The sequence below is a fragment of the Carcharodon carcharias genome, chromosome 22 (genome assembly GCF_017639515.1).
Source record: "Carcharodon carcharias isolate sCarCar2 chromosome 22, sCarCar2.pri, whole genome shotgun sequence".
In the NCBI taxonomy this organism is placed as follows: domain Eukaryota; kingdom Metazoa; phylum Chordata; class Chondrichthyes; order Lamniformes; family Lamnidae; genus Carcharodon; species Carcharodon carcharias.
In genome coordinates this window covers 62,191,576-62,210,083 of record NC_054488.1, presented here as the reverse complement: position 1 = coordinate 62,210,083, position 18,508 = coordinate 62,191,576, and the positions used below count along the sequence as shown (strand labels likewise).

Genomic DNA, 18,508 nt, shown 5'->3' with positions numbered 1-18,508 from the left:
ATATAGAATTCAAAAAGCAATATCGCCTAAAGACCAAGATTCAACCATACCAGTCAAAAAGGCCAAGGCTACTGTTACAGATGGGTTGTCCATATTAGAATGAGTGAACAATGGGAGATTAGCAAAATCTGTAATGGAAGTTATAGCAGGTAGCACGTGAAGCAAGGGACAAGACAAAGAAGCAACAGATGGAAGGAGAAGAATTAGTTAAATGTAGTCCACCCTGAGTTGATGAGATGTGGTCAGTTCACAAGTCTTTGTTGGCGCAATTGCCTCATGGTGCGGCTGGAAAAGACCAGCCTTGGAACAGGTGGTGGTTTCACATTAGGCTCAAATCATCTAAATTATAAACCCACCAGCCAATACAGAGAGGTTTCACTTTCCACTTCCTGAATAGTTCCTTCTTTTTAAAAATTCTCCTCTGCAAACTACAACCCTCCCTTCCATGAGGAAGGAGTTTCAATACAGAAGAGATTCCCAAGATACAGCATTTTAATTTTGAGATCAATATGAGGTTTGCTGCAACTTAAAACTGCACTGCACCGTACATTGACCATGTTTCTGTGGCTGGGCATGGTCACAAGCACAAGTCTGTCCTACTGAAGCAGAGAACTGAGCACTTAACAATGGGGACCTTTCATCATCACCTCAGCTCCTGCCCTGGTCACTGTCAAGATCAGAACTCAGTGGCAGACACAAACCTTATACTTTCCCATTGCTAATAACTAGATTACATTTTACCATCACCATCACCAGCTTTTATTCACAGGAAGCCAGAGGACCAAGAACTCGAGTAAGTGCAACTTGACTTGTGAACAAGTTTTAACTGCATTATAAACAAAAACAGAATTACCTGGAAAAACTCAGCAGGTCTGGCAGCATCAGCGGAGAAGAACAAAGTTGACGTTTCGTGTCCTCATGAACCTTCAACATGGTCATGAGGACTCGAAACGTCAACTTTGTTCTTCTCCGCCGATGCTGCCAGACCTGCTGAGTTTTTCCAGGTAATTCTGTTTTTGTTTTGGATTTCCAGTTTTTTGTTTTTAACTGCATTATAGTTCCTATTAGTGTTACCCACAGTACAAGGTCTTTTGTCCCTTTTTAAAAAGGGGGATCCCACGGAAGGCGAGAGGGAATTTCTTTTCTCAGAGGGTTGTTAGACTTTGAAAGTCTCTTCCTCAGAAAGCAGTGGAGGCTGAGTCACTGAAGATATTCAATATTTGGCTGGTAAAGGAGTTGACAGCTATGGGTAACAGGCAAGAAAACGGAGGTAAAGCCATAATCAATCACCCATGATCTTACTAAATGGGGGAGCAGGCTTGAAAGGCAAATTCCCTAGTCCTGCTCCTATTTCTTGTGATCTTATAAAGAAGATTGTCATCCAACAGCATGCCCACCACCCTAGATTGCAGATTCATTAGCCAGTGTCCAATGGGAAGTCTCTAACCTGACTATAGTACAACAAATTGAATTTAAGAAGTGCCTTTAACGTAATAAAACATTCCAAGGCGCTTCACAGGATTATAAAGCAAAACTAGGCACCAAGCCAAATGAAGACAAACTAGGGCAATGACCAAAAGTTCGGTCAAAGAGGTAGATTTTAAGAAAGGTCTTAAAAGAGGGGAGAGAAGTAGAGAGCAGGGAGGGAATTTCAGAGTTTAGAGCACATGCAGCTAAAGGCATGGCTGGCAATGGCATAACGATTAAAATTGTGGATGCTCAAGAGGCGAGTTAGATGGTTGCAGATATTTTGGAGGATTGTGGATTGGAGGTGATTACAGAGATAAGACAAAAGAGAGTTCATAGCGGGATTTATAAACAAGGATGAGAATTTTAAAAGCGAGGCATTACTTAACCTGAAGCCAGTGTAGATTATTGAGTACGGGGTGATAGGCAAAGGTGGCTTTATGCAGCTTATAACAATGGCAGCAGAGTTAGGATGACCTCAAATTTAGAGGGTAGAACGTAAAAGGCTGGCCAGATGTGTTGGGGTAGTCAAGTCTAGAGGTAACAAAAGCATGGATGTGTGGTTCAGCAGGTGAGCTGAGGGAAGGAGCAGATTCAGGTGGTGTTACAGAGGTAGAAGCAGGCAATCTTAGTGGTGGCACAGATATGTGATTGGAAGTTCATTTTGGGGTCAAATAGGACACCAAGGTTGCAAACAGTCTGGTTCAGCCTCAAATAGCTGCCAGGGAAAGGGATAAAGGCTGCAGCTAGCGGGTATGGAGCCAATGTCAGGAGTCTTCCCAATATTTAATTGCAGTAAATTTCTGCTCATCCAGTACTGAACATTGGACAAGCAGTTGGACAATTTATAGACAGTGGAGGGGTCGAGAGATGTGGTGGTGAGGTGGAGTTAGGAGCCATCAGTGTACATGTGGAAGTTGAAACACTATTTTTGGACGATGTCGCCGAGGGGCAGCATGTAGGTGTGAAAATGGAGGGAACCAATGATGCATCCTAAGGGAGAAGAGAGGAACAGTGCAGCAGTGAGAAGGGAAGACATTGTAGGTGTTTCTCTGGATATGATTAGATAGATAAGAATGGAACCTGAAACATGCATTATCCTAGCTGGAAGACAGTGGAGAGGCATTAGAGAAAGGCGGTGTGGTTATCCATGTCAAAGGCTACATGCAGGTTGAGAAAGATGAGCAGGGATGGTTTACCTATGACACAGAAGCTGAATAGCATTTGGGTGAGCTGTAATCAACCTGAATTTCAGGTTAAATGGTAGGGAAACATTACAAGCACTTGTTACTGGCCAATCACAAAATGGTTCCAGGAGGTTTCTTTCATCTACCTTTGGTGACACAGGCAAGGCTACATCCATTGCCCATCCCTAAAGTTTTGTACAACTGAGTGGCTTGCTTGGCCACTTCAGTGGGCATTACAAGTTAACAGGCAGTGGGGACTTGTTAGGCATGGACTGGACCAGGCAGGGCTGGAAGGTCACCTTCCCACAAGAATATTGTGGCTTTCACAGCCACAAATGATCAGATTTATTGAATCCAATTTCACAACTTGTCACGGTGAGGCTTCAACTCATGATCCCCAGATTGCTGGTCTAGTACTATAGACACTGCACCACCACCATACTCAGATATGCACACGAAACTCACCTAAAACAGAATTAATTTCACATTCGAAGGTTACAACTTTGGAGAGAGAGGCAGAAACCTGGCAACAACTAAGTAGAAGGGGTTTTGTGCAACGACAGCATGCTTGAAGGGGGGAAATAATTAACAAACTTGATAAAAAAAAGGAATGAGGCCTTACTGAATGGCATGGGAGTTGGGGAGGAATAAGAGAAAGTAACTACAAACATTCTGCCAATCCACAATTGATGCAATGGTTACAACAGCAATGCCATTCCCCCCTCCTCCCCCTACAAACACAGGGAAAATGGTACAGAGTTAATGTGGTCACAAACTGAGTGTATTTGTGTCTAATTCCACCTACTCAGGATTGAAGCATAAACTGGGCTCAAAGTTACAATTGAATCCACATTTGGATATTTTAGAGTAAAGGTCTCCTTCTAAGAAGAAAAACATACTGTAATGACAGGAAGGAGGAGGATAAGAAAATACCCTCTGCTCGCATTTTCCATGTTACCTCAACTCCCTTATACAATTAATTCTTACCTGGATACTGACAGCTATTTTAAAGAAAGAAAGCCCCTGAGTGGATGGAGTCTTACCAAAGATACTATGATCTGAGGGCCCATGCATTCCAAGTGAAGCAGAAAGAAAGGAAGAATTTTCATAAGATGCAGCATGAAAGCAAAGCCCACCATAAGCAAGTTATGAAGCACCATGGAAAATCCAGCACGAATGTTGCAAAGCTTGGCTAGGAATCACGTGGCTGTAACATAAACGCACTCAGTGCATCCAATCCAGTTTCACACAACAATCAGAACAGCTTGTAAAAGGAATATGATAAATGGTCATTTATAAATGATCACCACATTTGATAAGGTCCTTAATATGGATATAAACCAGAGGATATATATCTCAGTGCCTGAAGGACATAACTCGCAGTATTACAGATGAAAGGAAGAAATGGCTTTACAACCATAAAAATCAGTTGTCATAGTAATCTATTTATGGTTCCAATAAAAAGAAAAAGAAAATTAAACCGAACACAGTGGAGATGCACAGCAGACTGAGTACAGTTCTTGCAAAGAGTCTCACCAGAAACATTAGCTTGTTTCTTTCGGGTGCTGACCAATCTATTAACCTTTTCCAGAACCTCAACTTGTAGATGTGCTTTAGTAAACACACACTATTCAAGTAAACAGATTCAGGCATAAATGGAAGGTTCCAGTTATAGCTGCATTCCACTGTTCTACAACTTAACCCTCCAAAAACTTCAAATTTAATGTTTTCATGCAACATGTACTTTTTTATTTTTGTAACTAAGATGAATTATGTCACCTCTGGAAAATGAAGCAATCGTACATTTCACCCATTACGCACTCTCAGGTCTTAAACAGTACTGCTAGGTGAAAAGTAAATCTCTAATATGCCACCAACAAGCAAATAAAGGAGTCCCAACAGCACACTGGGAATTTCCATTCCTCACACATGCTCTTCCTGTGGGCGCAAGACTGCCAAATGTAGTGCGCAACATAATTTTGTGCTGAATTAAGATTGATATCGCTGTGGACTCTTGCCTACAACACAATGTACTCCATATAAGACAATGACAGGCAGAAAGAAGTCACTTATCTAGTTGAGCAAAATTCAATTCAGAACATGGAGGTGAGAGGGGGAAAATGCTATTACAGCACACAATTCCCTGTTGATTCGGCTTCTTTTTCCATTTAATGTCACTACAATGATTTCACAGCACACACCATTTTCCAGTCCAAAAGGACATCCACCAGACCCACTCCCACAGTGAGGGCAGTTGTGTTCCTGACTAGGCCATCACTACATTTCTTTAGTTTGTGTTAAGCTGGTGAAGATGTACTTATTGCCCAGACCTAAATGTTTTGAAAAGGAGTTGGTGGATCTTAACCTTGTGCTCCTTCAATTATGGGAGGTAGGAAATTCCAAGATACTGACCTCATGATAACATAAGAACAGTGATTTGTTGTAGACAAGACAAGCCCCAAGACACACCATCCAAATTATTCATTTTCTGGAAGGGCCTGAGTTTCCCCTATTGCACTGCTTCCAGAGCCTCCCATAACCTTTGGATCATCATATTCAAGCACCAATACTCAGATGCTCCATTCTTTGGAATCCCCAAACCGTTTTTTATAGCAACAGGTGAAAAACATTCCCAACTTTATAATAAAAGCAGCAAGTCACAGTGACAGAAAAATGGCAGAAACAGTACAAAATTACACAGACAGAAAATGTCAATGGAAAGCACAGTATACAGTATGTGAAAGTATACACACCAGAAAACTCCCCTGGGTCAGCAGCCCAAGAGAAAGGAAGCATGAGAAGAAAAACGCCAATTAGCTTGAACACAAAAGCTATTTCTATCATTAACTACATGTAATGCACTTAAAGCTGTACTCTCCTGTGTCACCTGCATAATACAATAGTGTGAGAGGGGAGAAACAGGCTTATTTTGGGTCTGCTGCTATAATGCATGCACACAAATGTATGAAAATAACATGGTATTTACGAGGTTGGCTTGCACAAATAACATCAGTTAAATAATGCAATGAGGAACATGCAAAGGACAGAACAGAAATGGGTTTCACAAGCAAGCATTGCAAAACACCAAACCCCTCTGTGCCCATGTGCATTGTAAGCACAGAGTTCTTAAACTCACACACACACACTCTCACACACACTCTCACACAGCAGGATCCACATGCTGTAAGCACATGGCCGGCTTTGCCAAACTACCTGAACAAAGCCACGGAGATTAGTAAGTGATAGACAACCAGTTAGAACAAACCTATTGGCAAGACTGCGGGAATTCTGGATTAAAGGATATAAAAGTTCCTTTCTGGGGACATGTGATAATTAAGATAAACTCAAAGCCATTTTGGGTAAAGTGAAAGACAAGAACAAAGGATGATGAACATTTCTCAAGATAAAGCAGGATCAGAGATTCACTGTATTACTATATTGATACATCTGACTTACAGACACAAATCCATCTCAACATTCCAGAGCTATATTGCAGCACTCCTTACTGGACTTAGGGAATATTGAACAAGACTGGAAAGCAGCTTTTGTTCTTAAACTTTAATCCCCATTCATACAATTTCTTTTCTCTCCCCACACAGCTTTTATATATTACGGCCCCTGAGGAAATATTGTTCAAAAGCCGAGGCAAAAAGACATGGTCCATAGCGCAGGATACCAATAAAGCTTAAACAGTTGGAGCGGAAAAGGAGGAAAAACAGGACGCGGTGGCTGGGTGGAGGCAAATACAGTTTTAAATCTACGTATCTCGCAAGAAGGCCAGGACTTTGACTACCAACCAAAGTAGTCTCGTATGAGTAGGAGGTAGAGAGAGAAAGAGAGAGAGAGGGAGAGAAGGAACAGAGAGAGAGAGAGCGAGCGAGAAGGAACAGAGAGAGAGAGAGAGCGAGCGAGAAGGAACAGAGAGAGAGAGAGAGCGAGCGAGAAGGAACAGAGAGAGAGAGAGAGCGAGCGAGAAGGAACAGAGAGAGAGAGAGAGAGCGAGCGAGAAGGAACAGAGAGAGAGAGAGAGAGCGAGCGAGAAGGAAGAGAGAGAGAGCGAGCGAGAAGGAAGAGAGAGAGAGCGAGCGAGAAGGAAGAGAGAGAGAGCGAGCGAGAAGGAAGAGAGAGAGAGCGAGCGAGAAGGAAGAGAGAGAGAGCGAGCGAGAAGGAAGAGAGAGAGAGCGAGCGAGAAGGAAGAGAGAGAGAGCGAGCGAGAAGGAAGAGAGAGAGAGCGAGCGAGAAGGAAGAGAGAGAGAGCGAGCGAGAAGGAAGAGAGAGAGAGCGAGCGAGAAGGAAGAGAGAGAGAGCGAGCGAGAAGGAAGAGAGAGAGAGCGAGCGAGAAGGAAGAGAGAGAGAGCGAGCGAGAAGGAAGAGAGAGAGAGCGAGCGAGAAGGAAGAGAGAGAGAGCGAGCGAGAAGGAAGAGACAGAGAGCGAGCGAGAAGGAAGAGACAGAGAGCGAGCGAGAAGGAAGAGACAGAGAGCGAGCGAGAAGGAAGAGACAGAGAGCGAGCGAGAAGGAAGAGACAGAGAGCGAGCGAGAAGGAAGAGACAGAGAGAAGGAAGAGACAGAGAGAAGGAAGAGACAGAGAGAAGGAAGAGACAGAGAGAAGGAAGAGACAGAGAGAAGGAAGAGACAGAGAGAAGGAAGAGACAGAGAGAAGGAAGAGACAGAGAGAAGGAAGAGACAGAGAGAAGGAAGAGACAGAGAGAAGGAAGAGACAGAGAGAAGGAAGAGACAGAGAGAAGGAAGAGACAGAGAGAAGGAAGAGACAGAGAGAAGGAAGAGACAGAGAGAAGGAAGAGACAGAGAGAAGGAAGAGACAGAGAGAAGGAAGAGACAGAGAGAAGGAAGAGACAGAGAGAAGGAAGAGACAGAGAGAAGGAAGAGACAGAGAGAAGGAAGAGACAGAGAGAAGGAAGAGACAGAGAGAAGGAAGAGACAGAGAGAAGGAAGAGACAGAGAGAAGGAACAGACAGAGAGAAGGAACAGACAGAGAGAAGGAACAGACAGAGAGAAGGAACAGACAGAGAGAAGGAACAGACAGAGAGAAGGAACAGACAGAGAGAAGGAACAGACTGAGAGAAGGAACAGACAGAGAGAAGGAACAGACAGAGAGAAGGAAGAGACAGAGAGAAGGAAGAGACAGAGAGAAGGAAGAGACAGAGAGAAGGAAGAGACAGAGAGAAGGAAGAGACAGAGAGAAGGAAGAGACAGAGAGAAGGAAGAGACAGAGAGAAGGAAGAGACAGAGAGAAGGAAGAGACAGAGAGAAGGAACAGACAGAGAGAAGGAACAGACAGAGAGAAGGAACAGACAGAGAGAAGGAACAGACAGAGAGAAGGAACAGACTGAGAGAAGGAACAGACTGAGAGAAGGAACAGACTGAGAGAAGGAACAGACAGAGAGAAGGAAGAGACAGAGAGAAGGAAGAGACAGAGAGAAGGAAGAGACAGAGAGAAGGAAGAGACAGAGAGAAGGAAGAGACAGAGAGAAGGAAGAGACAGAGAGAAGGAAGAGACAGAGAGAAGGAAGAGACAGAGAGAAGGAAGAGACAGAGAGAAGGAAGAGACAGAGAGAAGGAAGAGACAGAGAGAAGGAACAGACAGAGAGAAGGAACAGACAGAGAGAAGGAACAGACAGAGAGAAGGAACAGACAGAGAGAAGGAACAGACAGAGAGAAGGAACAGACAGAGAGAAGGAACAGACAGAGAGAAGGAAGAGACAGAGAGAAGGAACAGACAGAGAGAAGGAACAGACAGAGAGAAGGAACAGACAGAGAGAAGGAACAGACAGAGAGAAGGAACAGACAGAGAGAAGGAACAGACAGAGAGAAGGAACAGACAGAGAGAAGGAACAGACAGAGAGAAGGAACAGACAGAGAGAAGGAACAGACAGAGAGAAGGAACAGACAGAGAGAAGGAACAGACAGAGAGAAGGAACAGACAGAGAGAAGGAACAGACAGAGAGAAGGAACAGACAGAGAGAAGGAACAGACAGAGAGAAGGAACAGACAGAGAGAAGGAACAGACAGAGAGAAGGAACAGACAAAGAGAAGGAACAGACAAAGAGAGAGAGGGAAGGGAGCGAGAGCGGGAGCGAGAGAGAGAGCGAGAAGGAGAGAGACAGAAGGAACAGAGAGGGAGAGAGAAGAAACAGGGCGCAAGAGGGAAGGAATAGCGAGAGAGAGAGGACAAGTGATAGAGAGAGCGTGCACGAGAGGGAAGGAATAGCGAGAGAGGGAACAAGAGAGAGAGAGAACGAGAGAGAGAGAGATAAGTAAAAGAGAGAGAGAAGGAACAAAGAGAGAGAGAGAAGGAACAGGGAGAGACACACACAGAGAGAAGGAACAGAGAGAGAAAGAACAGAGAGACAGAGAAGGAACAGAGAGAGAGGGAGAAGGAACCGAGAGAGAGAGAGAGAGAGAGAAGGGAGAGAGAGAGAGAAGGGAGAGAGAGAGAGAAGGGAGAGAGAGAGAGAGAAGCGAGAGAGAGAGAGAAGGGAGAGAGAGAGAGAAGGGAGAGAGAGAGTGAGAAGGGGGAGAGAGAGAGAAGGGGGAGAGAGAGAGAAGGGGGAGAGAGAGAGAAGGGGGAGAGAGAGAGAAGGGGGAGAGAGAGAGAAGGGGGAGAGAGAGAAGGAGGAGAGAGAGAAGGGGGAGAGAGAGAAGGGAGAGAGAGAAGGGAGAGAGAGAAGGGAGAGAGAGAAGGGAGAGAGAGAAGGGAGAGGGGGGAAAGAGAGAGAGAGAAGGGAGAGAGAGAGAATGGAGAGAGAGGGAGAGAGAGAGAAGGGACAGAGAGGGAGAGAGAGAGAAGGGACAGAGAGAATGGAGAGAGAGCAGAGAGAGAGAAGGGATAAGAGCAGAGAGAGAGAAGGGACAGAGTGAGAGAGAGAGAAGGGACAGAGTGAGAGAGAGAGAAGGGACAGAGTGAGAGAGAGAGAAGGGACAGAGAGAGAGTGAGAAGGGACAGAGAGAGAGTGAGAAGGGACAGAGAGAGAAGGGACAGAGAGAGAGAGAAGGGACAGAGAGAGAGAGAAGGGACAGAGAGAGAGAGAGAAGGGACAGAGAGAGAGAGAGAAGGGACAGAGAGAGAAAGAGAAGGGACAGAGAGAGAAAGAGAAGGGACAGAGAGAGAAGGGACAGAGAGAGAGAGAAGGGACAGAAAGAATGGAGAGAGAGAGAAAGAGCAGAGAGAGAGAAGAGACAGAGTGAGAGCAGAAAGAGAGAAGGGATGAGAGCAGAGAGAGAGAACTGACAGAGTGAGAGAGAGAGAGAAGGGACAGTGACAGAGAGAGAGAAGGGACAGTGACAGAGAGAGAGAAGGGACAGTGACAGAGAGAGAGAAGGGACAGAGTGACAGAGAGAGAGAGAAGGGACAGAGAGAGAGAGAGAGAGAAGGGACAGAGTGACAGAGAGAGAGAAGGGACAGAGAGAGAGAGAGAGAGAGGGACAGAGAGAGAGAGGGAAGGGAGTGAGAGAGAGAGAGAAGGGAGTGAGAGAGAGAGAGAAGGGAGAGAGAGAAGGGACAGAGAGAGAGAAGGGACAGAGAGAGAGAAGGGACAGAGAGGGAAAAGGGACAGAGAGGGAAAAGGGACAGAGAGGGAAAAGGGACAGAGAGGGAAAAGGGACAGAGAGGGAAAAGGGACAGAGAGGGAAAAGGGACAGAGAGGGAAAAGGGACAGAGAGGGAAAAGGGACAGAGAGGGAAAAGGGACAGAGAGGGAAAAGGGACAGAGAGGGAAAAGGGACAGAGAGGGAAAAGGGACAGAGAGGGAAAAGGGACAGAGAGGGAAAAGGGACAGAGAGGGAGAGAGAGAGAAGGGACAGAGAGAGAGAGAGAGAGAGAAGGGACAGAGAGAGAGAGAGAGAGAGAGAGAGAAGGGGGAGAGAGAGAGAAGGGGGAGAGAGAGAGAAGGGGGAGAGAGAGAGAAGGGGGAGAGAGAGAAGGGGGAGAGAGAGAAGGGGGAGAGAGAGAAGGGGGAGAGAGAGAAGGGGGAGAGAGAGAAGGGGGAGAGAGAGAAGGGGGAGAGAGAGAAGGGGGAGAGAGAGAAGGGGGAGAGAGAGAAGGGGGAGAGAGAGAAGGGGGAGAGAGAGAAGGGGGAGAGAGAGAAGGGGGAGAGAGAGAAGGGGGAGAGAGAGAAGGGGGAGAGAGAGAAGGGGGAGAGAGAGAAGGGGGAGAGAGAGAAGGGGGAGAGAGAGAAGGGGGAGAGAGAGAAGGGGGAGAGAGAGAAGGGGGAGAGAGAGAAGGGGGAGAGAGAGAAGGGGGAGAGAGAGAAGGGGGAGAGAGAGAAGGGGGAGAGAGAGAAAGAGAAGGGACAGAGAGAGAAAGAGAAGGGACAGAGAGAGAAAGAGAAGGGACAGAGAGAGAAGGGACAGAGAGAGAGAGAAGGGACAGAAAGAATGGAGAGAGAGAGAAAGAGCAGAGAGAGAGAAGAGACAGAGTGAGAGCAGAAAGAGAGAAGGGATGAGAGCAGAGAGAGAGAACTGACAGAGTGAGAGAGAGAGAGAAGGGACAGTGACAGAGAGAGAGAAGGGACAGTGACAGAGAGAGAGAAGGGACAGTGACAGAGAGAGAGAAGGGACAGAGTGACAGAGAGAGAGAGAAGGGATAGAGAGAGAGAGAGAGAGAAGGGACAGAGTGACAGAGAGAGAGAAGGGACAGAGAGAGAGAGAGAGAGGGACAGAGAGAGAGAGGGAAGGGAGTGAGAGAGAGAGAGAAGGGAGTGAGAGAGAGAGAGAAGGGACAGAGAGAGAGAAGGGACAGAGAGAGAGAAGGGACAGAGAGAGAGAAGGGACAGAGAGAGAGAAGGGACAGAGAGAGAGAAGGGACAGAGAGGGAGAAGGGACAGAGAGGGAAAAGGGACAGAGAGGGAAAAGGGACAGAGAGGGAAAAGGGACAGAGAGGGAAAAGGGACAGAGAGGGAAAAGGGACAGAGAGGGAAAAGGGACAGAGAGGGAAAAGGGACAGAGAGGGAAAAGGGACAGAGAGGGAAAAGGGACAGAGAGGGAAAAGGGACAGAGAGGGAAAAGGGACAGAGAGGGAAAAGGGACAGAGAGGGAAAAGGGACAGAGAGGGAAAAGGGACAGAGAGGGAAAAGGGACAGAGAGGGAAAAGGGACAGAGAGGGAAAAGGGACAGAGAGGGAAAAGGGACAGAGAGGGAGAGAGAGAGAAGGGGAGAGAGAGAAGGGACAGAGAGAGAGAGAGAGAGAGAGAAGGGGGAGAGAGAGAGAAGGGGGAGAGAGAGAGAAGGGGGAGAGAGAGAGAAGGGGGAGAGAGAGAGAAGGGGGAGAGAGAGAGAAGGGGGAGAGAGAGAGAAGGGGGAGAGAGAGAGAGAAGGGAGAGGGGGAGAGAGAGAGAGAGAGAGAAGGGAGAGAGAGAGAGAAGGGGTAGAGAGAGAAGGGGGAGAGAGAGAAGGGGGGAGAGAGAGAAGGGGGAGAGAGAGAAGGGGGAGAGAGAGAAGGGGGAGAGAGAGAAGGGGGAGAGAGAGAAGGGGGAGAGAGAGAAGGGGGAGAGAGAGAAGGGGGAGAGAGAGAAGGGGGAGAGAGAGAAGGGGGAGAGAGAGAAGGGGGAGAGAGAGAAGGGGGAGAGAGAGAAGGGGGGAGAGAGAGAAGGGGGAGAGAGAGAAGGGGGAGAGAGAGAAGGGGGAGAGAGAGAAGGGGGAGAGAGAGAAGGGGGAGAGAGAGAAGGGGGAGAGAGAGAAGGGGGAGAGAGAGAAGGGGGAGAGAGAGAAGGGGGAGAGAGAGAAGGGGGAGAGAGAGAAGGGGGAGAGAGAGAAGGGGGAGAGAGAGAAGGGGGAGAGAGAGAAGGGGGAGAGAGAGAAGGGGGAGAGAGAGAAGGGGGAGAGAGAGAAGGGGGAGAGAGAAGGGGGAGAGAGAGAAGGGGGAGAGAGAGAAGGGGGAGAGAGAGAAGGGGGAGAGAGAAGGGAGAGAGAGAAGGGAGAGGGGGGAAAGAGAGAGAAGGGAGAGAGAGAGAATGGAGAGAGGGGGAGAGAGAGAGAATGGAGAGAGGGGGAGAGAGAGAGAATGGAGAGAGGGGGAGAGAGAGAAGGGACAGAGAGGGAGAGAGAGAGAAGGAACAGAGAGAATGGAGAGAGAGAGCAGAGAGAGAGAAGGGATGAGAGCAGAGAGAGAGAAGGGCCAGAGTGAGAGAGAGAGAAGGGACAGAGAGAGAGTGAGAAGGGACAGAGAGAGAAGGGACAGAGAGAGAGAGAGAGAAGGGACAGAGAGAGAGAGAGAAGGGACAGAGAGAGAGAGAGAGAGAGAAGGGACAGAGAGAGAGAGAGAGAGAAGGGACAGAGAGAGAGAGAAGGGACAGAAAGAATGGAGAGAGAGAGAAAGAGCAGAGAGAGAGAAGAGACAGAGAGAGCAGAAAGAGAGAAGGGATGAGAGCAGAGAGAGAGAACTGACAGAGTGAGAGAGAGAGAGAAGGGACAGTGAGAGAGAGAGAGAAGGGACAGTGACAGAGAGAGAGAAGGGACAGAGTGACAGAGAGAGAGAGAAGGGACAGAGTGACAGAGAGAGAGAGAGAAGGGACAGAGAGAGAGAGAGAGAGAGAGAGAGGGACAGAGAGAGAGAGAAGGGACAGAGAGAGAGAAGGGACAGAGAGAGAGAAGGGACAGAGAGAGAGAAGGGACAGAGAGAGAGAAGGGACAGAGAGAGAGAAGGGACAGAGAGAGAGAAGGGACAGAGAGAGAGAAGGGACAGAGAGAGAGAAGGGACAGAGAGAGAGAAGGGACAGAGAGAGAGAAGGGACAGAGAGAGAGAAGGGACAGAGAGAGAGAAGGGACAGAGAGAGAGAAGGGACAGAGAGAGAGAGAGAAGGGACAGAGAGAGAGAGAGAAGGGACAGAGAGAGAGAGAGAAGGGACAGAGAGAGAGAGAGAAGGGACAGAGAGAGAGAGAGAGAGAAGGGACAGAGCGAGAGAGAGAGAGAAGGGACAGAGAGAGAGAAGGGACAGAGAGAGAGAAAGGACAGAGAGAGAGAAGGGACAGAGAGAGAGAAGGGACAGAGAGAGAGAAGGGACAGAGAGAGAGAAGGGACAGAGAGAGAGAAGGGACAGAGAGAGAGAAGGGACAGAGAGAGAGAAGGGACAGAGAGAGAGAGAGAGAGAAGGGACAGAGAGAGAGAGAGAGAGAAGGGACAGAGAGAGAGAAGGGACAGAGAGAGAGAGAGAAGGGACAGAGAGAGAGAGAGAAGGGACAGAGAGAGAGAGAGAGAGAAGGGACAGAGAGAGAGAGAGAGAGAAGGGACAGAGAGAGAGAAGGGACAGAGAGAGAGAAAGGACAGAGAGAGAGAAGGGACAGAGAGAGAGAAGGGACAGAGAGAGAGAAGGGACAGAGAGAGAGAAGGGACAGAGAGAGAGAAGGGACAGAGAGAGAGAAGGGACAGAGAGAGAGAAGGGACAGAGAGAGAGAAGGGACAGAGAGAATGGAGGGAGAGAAAGAGCAGAGAGAGAGAAGAGACAGAGTGAGAGCAGAAAGAGAGAAGGGATAAGAGCAGAGAGAGAGAAGGGACAGAGTGAGAGAGAAAGAAAAGGGACAGTGACAGAGAGACAGAGAGAAGGGACAGAGTGACAGAGGGAGAGAGAGAGAGAGAAGGGACAGAGAGAGAGAGAGAGGGAAGGGACAGAGAGAGAGAGAGAGAGGGAAGAGACAGAGAGAGAGAGAGAAGGGACAGAGAGAGAGAGAGAGAGGACAGAGAGAGAGAGAGAGAGAGGACAGAGAGAGAGAGAAGGGACAGAGAGAGAGAGAGAAGGGACAGAGAGAGAGAAGGGACAGAGAGAGAGAGAGAAGGGACAGAGAGAGAGAGAGAAGGGACAGAGAGAGAGAGAAGGGACAGAGAGAGAGAGAGAAGGGACAGAGAGAGAGAGAGAAGGGACAGAGAGAGAGAGAAGGGACAGAGAGAGAGAGAGAAGGGACAGAGAGAGAGAGAAGGGACAGAGAGAGAGAGAGAAGGGACAGAGAGAGAGAGAGAAGGGACAGAGAGAGAGAGAGAAGGGACAGAGAGAGAGAGAGAAGGGACAGAGAGAGAGAGAGAAGGGACAGAGAGAGAGAGAGAAGGGACAGAGAGAGAGAGAGAAGGGACAGAGAGAGAGAGAGAAGGGACAGAGAGAGAGAGAGAGAGAGAGAGAGAAGGGACAGAGAGAGAGAGAGAGAGAGAGAGAAGGGACAGAGAGAGAAGGGACAGAGAGAGAGAAGGGACAGAGAGAGAGAAGGGACAGAGAGAATGGAGAGAGAGAAAGAGCAGAGAGAGAGAAGAGACAGAGTGAGAGCAGAAAGAGAGAAGGGATAAGAGCAGAGAGAGAGAAGGGACAGAGTGAGAGAGAGAGAGAAGGGACAGTGACAGAGAGACAGAGAGAAGGGACAGAGAGAGAGAAGGGACAGAGAGAGAGAAGGGACAGAGAGAGAGAAGGGACAGAGAGAGAGAAGGGACAGAGAGAGAGAAGGGACAGAGAGAGAGAAGGGACAGAGAGAGAGAAGGGACAGAGAGAGAGAGAGAGAGAAGGGACAGAGAGAGAGAGAGAGAGAAGAGACAGAGAGAGAGAGAAGGGACAGAGAGAGAGAGAAGAGACAGAGAGAGAGAAGGGACAGAGAGAGAGAAGGGACAGAGAGAAAGAAGGGAGAAAGAGACAGAGAGAGAGAGAAGGGAGAGAGAGATAGAAGGGAGAGAGAGAGAGAAGGGAGAGAGAGAGAAGGGGGAGAGAGAGAGAAGGGGGAGAGAGAGAAGGGGGAGAGAGAGAAGGGGGAGAGAGAAGGGGGAGAGAGAAGGGGGAGAGAGAAGGGGGAGAGAGAAGGGGGAGAGAGAAGGGGGAGAGAGAGAAGGGGGAGAGAGAGAAGGGGGAGAGAGAGAAGGGGGAGAGAGAGAAGGGGGAGAGAGAGAAGGGGGAGAGAGAGAAGGGGGAGAGAGAGAAGGGGGAGAGAGAGAAGGGGGAGAGAGAGAAGGGGGAGAGAGAGAAGGGGGAGAGAGAGAAGGGGGAGAGAGAGAAGGAAGAGAGGGGGAGAGAGAGAAGGGACAGAGAGGGAGAGAGAGAGAAGGGACAGAGAGAATGGAGAGAGAGAGCAGAGAGAGAGAAGGGATGAGAGCAGAGAGAGAGAAGGGACAGAGTGAGAGAGAGAGAAGGGACAGAGTGAGAGAGAGAGAAGGGACAGAGAGAGAGAGAGAGAAGGGACAGAGAGAGAGAGAGAGAAGGGACAGAGAGAGAAGGGACAGAGAGAGAGAGAGAAGGGACAGAGTGAGAGAGAAGGGACAGAGAGAGAAGGGAGAGAGAGAGAGAGAAGGGACAGAAAGAATGGAGAGAGAGAAAGAGCAGAGAGAGAGAAGAGACAGAGTGAGAGCAGAAAGAGAGAAGGGATGAGAGCAGAGAGAGAGAACTGACAGAGTGAGAGAGAGAGAGAAGGGACAGTGACAGAGAGAGAGAAGGGACAGTGACAGAGAGAGAGAAGGGACAGTGACAGAGAGAGAGAAGGGACAGAGTGAGAGAAGGGACAGAGAGAGAGAAGGGACAGAGAGAGAGAAGGGACAGAGAGAGAGAAGGGACAGAGAGAGAGAAGGGACAGAGAGAGAGAAGGGACAGAGAGAGAGAAGGGACAGAGAGAGAGAAGGGACAGAGAGAGAGAAGGGACAGAGAGAGAGAAGGGACAGAGAGAGAGAAGGGACAGAGAGAGAGAAGGGACAGAGAGAGAGAAGGGACAGAGAGAGAGAAGGGACAGAGAGAGAGAAGGGACAGAGAGAGAGAAGGGACAGAGAGAGAGAAGGGACAGAGAGAGAGAAGGGAGAGAGAGAGCGAAGGGAGAGAGAGAGAGAAGGGAGAGAGAGAGAGAAGGGAGAGAGAGAGCGAATGGAGAGAGAGAGAAGGGACAGAGAGAGAGAAGGGACAGAGAGAGAGAAGGGACAGAGAGAGAGAAGGGGAAGGAACAGAGAGTGAGCAAGAGAGATGGGACAGCGAGAACAGAGAGTGGGCTAGAGAGAAGGGACAGAGAGCGAGAGCGAGAAGCAACAGAGAGAGAGCGGCAAGAGAGAGAGGCGGAGAGCGGGAAGAGACAGTGAGAGCGGGGGGAGGGGGTAGAGAGAGGGGTGGAGAGCAGGGAGAAAGAGAGAGGGGAGGAGGGGGAGAGCAGGAAGATAGAGAGCGAGAGAGAGAGGGAGAGCGGGAAGGAATAGCGAGAGAAGGAGGAAGAGAGAGAGATAGAGAAGGGAAGAGAGAGAGAGAAGGAGAGTGAGAAGGGAGAGAGAGAGAGGGGGAGAGAGCAGGAAGAGAGAGAGAGGGGAGAGCGGGAAGAGAGAGAGGAGGAGAAAGGGATGAGAGAGACAGAGAGTGAGAAATGGACTTTTGAAATATATTTTTGGGGACTATTGTGTTATTCTGTGAAAAGGCTGTGTGCGAGAGATTTCATGAAGCTGGGCAAAGGTTAATAGGGGACAGGTTGTCTGGAGGATATAAAACATGATAACAATAGAAGTGTTAGGTTTGAGGTACAAGTTAATAGGTTAGATCTAACATTTGCATTTTTAGATAAGTAGAGAGTTTGTTTGAATAGCACAGGGGAATCAGGAGTAACAAGAAACATGTTTGCATCATGCAGGAGTTCTGCAGGTAAATAGAAGGGGTAATATTATATTTTATTAACCCAAAACGAAGACAAGATGGAAACATGGAAGATCTTATGCTTGGGTGAATTTGAGTTTCAAAGAGGCATGAAAACAACGGAATCTGAAATGAAAGGGTGAAAAAGGTATTTAGAGTTACTGTGGCGCGCTTAGGTGGGTTTTGGCTGTTTGAGCAGTTGGGCTGGTAAGCTGGAGGTGTGAGATGTCGCAGTTGGAGCCAAAGCTGGAGCTGTGGCCATGAGAGGATGCAGTTTGAATCAACCATCCAGTCAAGCCAGGAAAGTCTTGCGCTGTAAAAAGCAGTTTGTTTTCTAAAATTTGGATTTTCACAGCAAGGTGGAAGAGGTCACATGGTATGCCTTTATTGAAGTTATTGCAGTTTGCCTTGGGTGATATTACTTGATGTTTTTTATAGTTACATCATCTATAAGGGAGTATTGCCTGGAAGATGTTTATTTGTGGGTCTGACCCAGTAGAGTGTCTTTTTGGAGGAATGTTTTGTAAGACTAAGTTTAACTGCGTATCTGTAATCTTGTGCACTTAAGTTTTCCTTTAATCTTGTTAATAAAACTTTTAATTTAATTTTTAAAATCCCAAAAGTGTTCCTGGACTTCTTACTGCTGAGATCAGTATGCCTCCTTCTCGTTTTCAGAATATTTATGGCCTGTAAGCTAAGTTTCCCTCTGGGATTTGGTTTGCGCAGCAATTAACATTGGCTGTGGTCATAACAGGGAAGAGGAGAGAGAGATAATATTTATCCTTCAAAACACACCTCTTGCCCTTTCACAAAACCAACAGTCAAATTTGATTCTTACACTCTGCTTGTGGTGGTAAAGATAAATCAGGGAAATCATCAGTGTCATCAGTAATAATATCCTACAATTTTTTTTGTACTACAGTTTTCAAATTGGACCACCTAAATGTTTGGGTTACTGAGGCCTACAGCTTGTCAGTGAACTGGCACTCTGTATCCAGGGTGTCTAAGGAATTTATATATCCATTCAGTTCCACAGAATTCCAGCGTACAAAGTCACATGATATAGTGTCAGCAAAATGGGCTTAAGATACAATCACAACAAATTAGTTTGCTGCTATTAAAACGTATAACTTGAATTTCATTTGGCACATAGATATATATTTTGTCAGAAAGCAAGCTCAGCAAAGGTTTTAGACAGCTCCATAACTAAGATAATTTAAAACAAGAAGTATTTTACAGAACAGTTGTTGGAAATAGTACTCAATTGCAGTGTT

The 18,508-nt window shown here is 47.6% G+C and overlaps 1 protein-coding gene across 2 annotated transcripts in view; it reads right to left on the bottom strand.

Annotated features, from left to right (window-relative positions):
• LOC121293722 (C-Jun-amino-terminal kinase-interacting protein 4-like) overlaps positions 1-18,508 on the bottom strand; it is a 240,007-nt gene that overhangs the window by 48,070 nt on the left and 173,429 nt on the right. The gene's annotated exons all lie outside the window — the stretch shown is intronic.